The sequence below is a fragment of the Mustelus asterias genome, chromosome 1, assembly GCF_964213995.1.
Source record: "Mustelus asterias chromosome 1, sMusAst1.hap1.1, whole genome shotgun sequence".
NCBI lineage: Eukaryota > Metazoa > Chordata > Chondrichthyes > Carcharhiniformes > Triakidae > Mustelus > Mustelus asterias.
The window spans coordinates 194762122-194769059 of record NC_135801.1 but is presented as its reverse complement, the minus strand read 5'-3'; positions in this window follow the sequence as shown (position 1 = coordinate 194769059).

The window sequence follows — 6938 nt, the reverse complement described above, 5'->3', positions numbered from 1 at the left end:
TGTCTGTGTGAGTGTGTCTGTGAGTGTGTCTGTGAGTGTGTGTGAGTGTGTGTGTGTGAGTGTGTGTGAGCGCGTGTGCGAGTCTGTGTGAGTGCGCGTGTGTGTGTCTGTGTGTGTGTGAGAGAGTGTGTGTGAGAGTGAGTGTGTCGAATGAACGATAAAGACATTGTAACACTGTTTCAACGAACGGAAAGGGAGGCTTTTGTTTTCCTGAGCCAATATTTACCCCAACCAACAGATTATCTGATCGTGAGCACAATGGCTGCTGCAGTTTGTACATTGTAACACTGACAAACACTTCCAAAAGAAGTGATTAGCACTGCTGCCTCATAGCGCCAGGGACCCGGGTTCCATTCCCGGCTCGGGTCACTGTCTGTGTGGAGTTTGCACATTCTCCCCGTGTCTGTGTGGGTTTCCTCCGGGTGCTCCAGTTTCCTCCCACAGCCTGAAAGACGTGCTGGTTAGGGTGCATTGGCCATGCCAAATTCTCCCTCAGTGTACCCGAACAGGCACTGGAATGTGGCAACTGGGGATTTTCACACTAATTTCATTGCAGTGTTAATGTCAACCTACTTGTGACACAAATAAATAAATTAAACAAAAGTGTTTCACTAATTGTAAATTTCTTTGGGTCATCTTGTGAGTGTGAAAGGCACTGGGAAGTCTTTCTTAATCTGTACCTGTGCCACAGTCAAAAACTGCTTTGTTTATTTATTAGTCATAGAGGTTTACAGCATGGAAACAGGCCCTTCGGCCCAACTTGTCCATGCCACCCATTTTTTTTAAACCCCTAAGCTAGTCCCAATTGCCTGCATTTGGCCCATGTCCCTCTATACCCATCGTACCCATGTAACTGTCTAAATGCTTTTTAAAAGATAAAATTGTACCCGCCTCTACTACTACCTCTGGCAGCTTGTTCCAGACACTCACCACCCTCTGAAAAAATTGCCCCTCTGGACACTTTTGTATCTCTCACCTTAAACCTATGCCCTCTAGTTTTAGACTCCCCTACCTTTGGGAAAAGATATTGACTATCTAGCTGATCTATGCCCCTCATTATTTTATAGACCTCTATAAGATCACCCCTCAGCCTCCTACACTCCAGAGAAAAAAGTCCCAGTCTCTCCAGCCTCTCCTTATAACTCAAACCATCAAGTCCCAGTACCATTCTAGTAAATCTTTTCTGCACTCTTTCTAGTTTAATAATATCCTTTCTATAATAGGGTGAACAGAATTGCACACAGTATTCCAAGTGTGGCCTTACCAATGTCTTGTACAACTTCAACAAGATGTCCCAATCTTCGATTAACCAAGGCATTATGTATATAAGAGATTGATTATATAATAATGCGGGGCACTGATCAGCTAGATTGTCAATATCTTTTCCCAAAGGTAGGGGAGTCTAAAACTAGAGGGCATAGGTTTAAGGTGTGAGGGGAGAGATACAAAAGTGTCCAGAGGGGCAATGTTTTCACACAGAGGGTGGTGAGTGTCTGGAACAAGCTGCCAGAGGTAGCCTGGTATGGAGGGCATTAGCTATGAGGAGAGGTTGGAGAAACTTGGTTTGTTCTCACTGGAACGACGGAGGTTGAGGGGCGACCTGATAGAAGTCTACAAGATTATGAGGGGCATGGACAGAGTGGTTAGTCAGAAGTTTTTTCCCAGGGTGGAAGAGTCAATTACTAGGGGGCACAGGTTTAAGGTGCGAGGGGCAAGGTTTAAAGGAGATGTACGAGGCAAGTTTTTTTATACAGAGGCTGGTGGGTGCCTGGAACTCGCTGCCGGGGGAGGTAGTGGAAGCAGATACGGTAGTGACTTTTAAGGGGCGTCTTGACAAATACATGAATAGGATGGGAATGGAGGGATATGGTCCCCGGAAGGGTAGGGAGTTTTAGTTCATTCGGGCAGCATGGTCGGTGCAGGCTTGGAGGGCCGAAGGGCCTGTTCCTGTGCTGTAATTTTCTTTGTTCTTTGTTCTTTAAGGTGCTAAATTGGGGGAAGGCTGATTACAACAATCTTAGGCAGGAACTAAAGAATGTAGATTGGGGGCAGACGTTTGAGGGCAAATCAACATCGGGCATGTGGGAGGCTTTCAAGTGTAAGTTGATAGGGATTCAGGACCAGCACATTTAAGATCAAGCAGACCATTGGTGCAATGACACAGTCTTGCTTGACCCCAGTCCATGAATTGGGTCGGAGATAGATCGCTGGTCAGGATCACAGAGGATCCCACAGCATGGAAACAGGCCCTTCAGCCCAACTTGTCCATGCTGCCCAGTTTTACCATTAAGCTAGTCCCAATTGCCAGTGGGATTAGAGGGGTATTGAGATTTTTTTCATCGAGAGGGATTTTGAGGAACTGCCTAATAGTGCGAGAGGCAGGAGCTGAGGGGAAACGATGGCACGCCAGGAGCTCTGGTTTGGAAAGTTAAATAATCAGAAAAGTTGCAACAGGGAAAATGAAACAATGGAATTGAGTTGAAGTGGAAAATGGGAAGTGAAAGTGTTGAGCTAACTGTGGAAGTCAGTGGGTTTATGGTGAATACCAGCTGTAGCCAATCCACAGAAATGTCCACGGAGAAGCCAAGGAAGGGAAGGGTCAGAATTTGATCATGTAACAGAAAGTGGAAGGTGGAAAGTGGAAGAAAGGTTGATAAAATTATCATAGAATCCCTTCAGTGCAGAAGGAGGCCATTCAGCCCTTCATAAGGCCATAAGACGCAGGAGCAGAATTAGGCCATGAGGCCTTTGGGCCTACACAATCCGACCACCCAGGCCCTATCCCTGTAATCCCACATAGTTACCCTGCTAATCCCCCTGACACTAAGGGGCAATTTACCACGGCCAATCCACCTAACCCGCACATCTTTGGAGTGTGGGAGGAAACCGGAGCACCCGGAGGAAACCCACGTAGACACGGGGAGAATGTGCAGACCCCACACAGGCAGACACCCGAGGCTGGAATCGAACCCGGGTCCCTGGTGCTGTGAGGCAGCAGTGCTGACTGCTGTGCCACCGTGCCGTCACCGTGAACTGGCATTGTTCCAGTTCAGTGTGAGCGCGTGAATCGGTATTTATACAGCCATCATTGTACCAGAGAAAGAGATGAGAGAGGGGACCTGAGTAGGACTGGACGAGACTGGGAACAGGGGGAAAAAAATAGAGTCAGGATAGGAAGAAATGGGTTGAGTGGAGCAGGAAGGAGCTGAAATAATGGGCAATGCTGACTGTGGATCTGGGGAAGGAGGTCGGAGCGGCCTGTTTGGGATGGGGGAGCTAGGAAGATGGAAACTGTGGAGGGAAGATCTCCAGAGGGGGTGAGGTCAACGACAGTCCTGGAAACGGTGACTTGACCTTTGCTGGTGGGGTTTTGGCCGAGCGGGAGATGGGAGTTGGTGTTCAGGCTCCGCAAGGTAAGATTTGCCAAACAACAACAACCTTTGTCAGCAGCTCTGAAGACAATATTTGAGTTGGACATGATGGAACAGAGAGCAGCAAGTTCAAGAGGAGAGACTGCGAGTGAGTGTGAGTGAGTGAGTGAGTGACTGACTGAGTAGGTTTGCAAGCGAGTGAGTGAGCGAGTATGAGCGTGAGCGAGTGAGTGAGTGAGCGAGCGAGCGAGTATGAGCGAGTGAGTGAGTAGGTGAGTGAATGAGTGAGCAAGTGAGTGAGTGAGTGAGTGAAGGAGTGAGTGAGTGAGCAGGTGAGTGAGCGAGCGAATGAGTGCTTGAGTGAGCAAGCGAGTGAGTGAATGAGTAGGTGAGTGAATGAGTGAGTGAGTGAAAGTGAGTGAGTTAGTGAGTGAGTGAATGAGTGAGTGAATGGGTGAGCGAGTGATTTAGTGAGTGAGTGGGCGAGTGAATGAGTGCGCGAGCGAGCAAGTGAGTGAGTGAGCGAGTGAATGAGTGAGCGAGTGAATGAATGAGTGAGCGAGTGAGTGAATGAGTAGGTGAGTGAGTGAGTTAGTGAGTGAGTGAGTTAGTGAGTGAGTTAGTGAGTGAGTGAGTGAGTGAGCGAGCGAGTGAGTGAATGAGTAGGTGAGCGAGTGAGTGAGTGAATGAGTGAGCGAGTGAGTGAATGAGTTAGTGAGTGAGTGAGTGGGCGAGTGAGTGAGTGGGCGAGTGAGTGAGTGAGTGAGCGAGCGAGTGAGTGAGTGAGCGAGTGAATGAGCGAGTGAGTGAGTGAGTGAATGAGTGAGCGAGTGAATGAGTGAGCGAGCGAGTGAGTGAATGAGTAGGTGAGTGAGTGTGAGTGAGTGAATGAGTGAGCGAGTGAATGAGTGAGCGAGTGAATGAGTGAGCGAGCGAGTGAGTGAATGAGTAGGTGAGTGAGTGAGTAAGTTAGTGTGAGTGAGTGAATGAGTGAGTGAGTGAATGAGTGAGTGAGTGAATGAGTGAGCGAGCGAGTGAGTGAATGAGTAGGTGAGTTAGTGAGTGAATGAGTGAGCGAGTGAGTGAATGAGTAGGTGAGTGAGTGAGTGAATGAGTGAGCGAGTGAATGAGTGAGCGAGCGAGTGAGTGAATGAGTAGGTGAGTGAGTGAGTTAGTGAGTGAGTGAGTGAGTGAGTGAGAGTGAGTGAGTGAATGAGTGAGCGAGCGAGTGAGTGAATGAGTAGGTGAGTGAATGAGTGAGTTAGTGAGTGAGTAAATGAGTGAGCGAGTGAATGAGTGAGCGAGTGAGTGAATGAGTAGGTGAGTGAGTAAGTGACTTAGTGAATGAGTTAGTGAGTGAGTGAGTTAGTGAGTGAGTGAGCGAGTGAGTGAGCGAGTGAGTGAATGAGTAGGTGAGTGAGTGAGCGAGCGAACGAGTGTGAGTGAGTGAGCGAGTGAATGAGTGAGCGAGCGAGTGAGCGAGCGAGTGAGTGAGCGAGTGAATGAGTGAGTGAGCGAGTGAGTGAATGAGTAGGTGAGTGAGTGAGTGAGTTAGTGAGTGAGTGAGTGAATGAGTGAGCGAGTGACTGAGTGAGTGAGCGAGTGAGTGAATGAGTAGGTGAGTGAGTGAGTTAGTGAGTGAGTGAATGAGTGAGCGAGTGAATGAGTGAGCGAGTGAGTGAATGAGTAGGTGAGTGAGTGAATGAGTGAGTGAGCGAGTGAGTGAGTGAGCAAGCGAGTGAGTGAGTGAGCAAGTGAGTGAGTGAGTGAGTGAGCAAGCGAGTGAGTAAGTGAGCGAGTGAGTGAGTGAATGAGTGAGTGAATGAGTGAGCGAGTGAGCAAGTGAGTGAGTGGGTGGGCGAGTCACTGAGTGAATGAATGAGTGAGTGAGTGAGCGAATGAGTGAATAAGTGAGCGAGTGAATGAGTGAGTGAGTGAGTGAGTGAGCGAGCGAGCGAGTGAGTGAGTGAGTGAGTGAGCGAGTGAGTGAGTGAATGAGTGCGCGAGTGAATGAGTGACTGAGCAGGCGAGTGAGTGAGTGACTGAGCAACTGAGTGAGTGAGTGAGTGAGTGAGTGGGTGGGTGAGTGAGTGAGTGAATGAGTGAGTGAGTGAGCGAATGAGTGAATAAGTGAGCGAGTGAATGAGTGAGCGAATGAGTGAGCGGGCGAGTGAGCGAGTGAGTGGGTGAACGAGTGAGTGAGTGAATGAGTGAGCGAGTGAGCAAGTGAGTGAGTGGGTGGGCGAGTCACTGAGTGAATGAATGAGTGAGTGAGTGAGCGAATGAGTGAATAAGTGAGCGAGTGAATGAGTGAGTGAGTGAGTGAATGAGTGAGCGAGTGAGTGAATGAGTGAGCGAGTGAGTGAATGAGTGAGTGAGTGAATGACTGAGCAAGTGAGTGAGCGAGTGAGTGAGTGAGTGGGTGGGCGAGTCACTGAGTGAATGAGTGAGTGAGCGAATGAGTGAATAAGTGAGCGAGTGAATGAGTGAGTTTGTAAATGAATGACTGAGTGAGTAAGTGAGTTTGAGTGAGTGAGTGAGTGAGTGAGCGAGTGAATGAGTGAGCAAGTGAGTGAGTTTGTGAGTGAGTGAGTGAGCGAGTGAATGAGTGAGCGAGTGAGTGAGTGAGTGAATGAGTGAGCGAGTGAGTGAGTGAGTGAGTTTGTGAGTGAGTGAGTTTGTGAGTGAGTGAGCGAGTGAATGAGTGAGCGAGTGAGTGAGTGAGTGAATGAGTGAGCGAGTGAGTGAGTGAGTGAATGAGTGAGCGAGTGAGTGAGTGAGTGAATGAGTGAGAGAGTGAGCAAGTGAGTGAGTGAGTGAATGAGTGAGTGAGCGGGTGAGTGATTAAATGAGCGAGTGAGCGAGTGTGAGTGAATGAGGGAGTGAGTGAATGTGAGTGAGTGAGTGAGTGAATGAGCGAGTGAGTTTGTAAATGAATGAGTGAGCGAGTGAGTGAGTGAGTGAATGGGTGGGCGAGTCACTGAGTGAATGAGTGAGTGAGCGAATGAGTGAATAAGTGAGCGAGTGAATGAGTGAGCGAGTGAATGAGTGAGCGAGTGAGTGAGTGAGTTTGTAAATGAATGAGTGAGTGAGTAAGTGAGTTTGAGTGAGTGAGTGAGTGAATGAGTGAGCGAGTGAGTGAGCGAGTGAATGAGTGAGCGAGTGAGTGAGTGAATGAGCGAGTGAGTTTGTAAATGAATGAGTGAGTGAGTGAATGAGTGGGTGGGTGAGTTTGTAAATGAATGAGTGAGTGAGTGAGTTTGTGAGTGAGTGAATGAGTGAATGAGTGAATGAGTGAGTGAGTGAGTGAATGAGCGAGTGAGTGAGTGAGCGAGTGAGTGAGTTTGTAAATGAATGAGTGAGTGAGTGAGTAAATGAGTGAGTGAGTGAATGAGGGAATGAGTGAGTGTGAGTGACTGAGTGAATGAACGAATGAGTGAGTGAGTGAGCGAGTGAGTGAGCGAGTGAATGAGTGAGCGAGTGAGTGAGTGAATGAGTATGAGTGAGTGAATGATCGAGTGAGTGAGTGAGCGAGTGAATGAGCGAGTGAGTGAGTGAGCGAGTGAG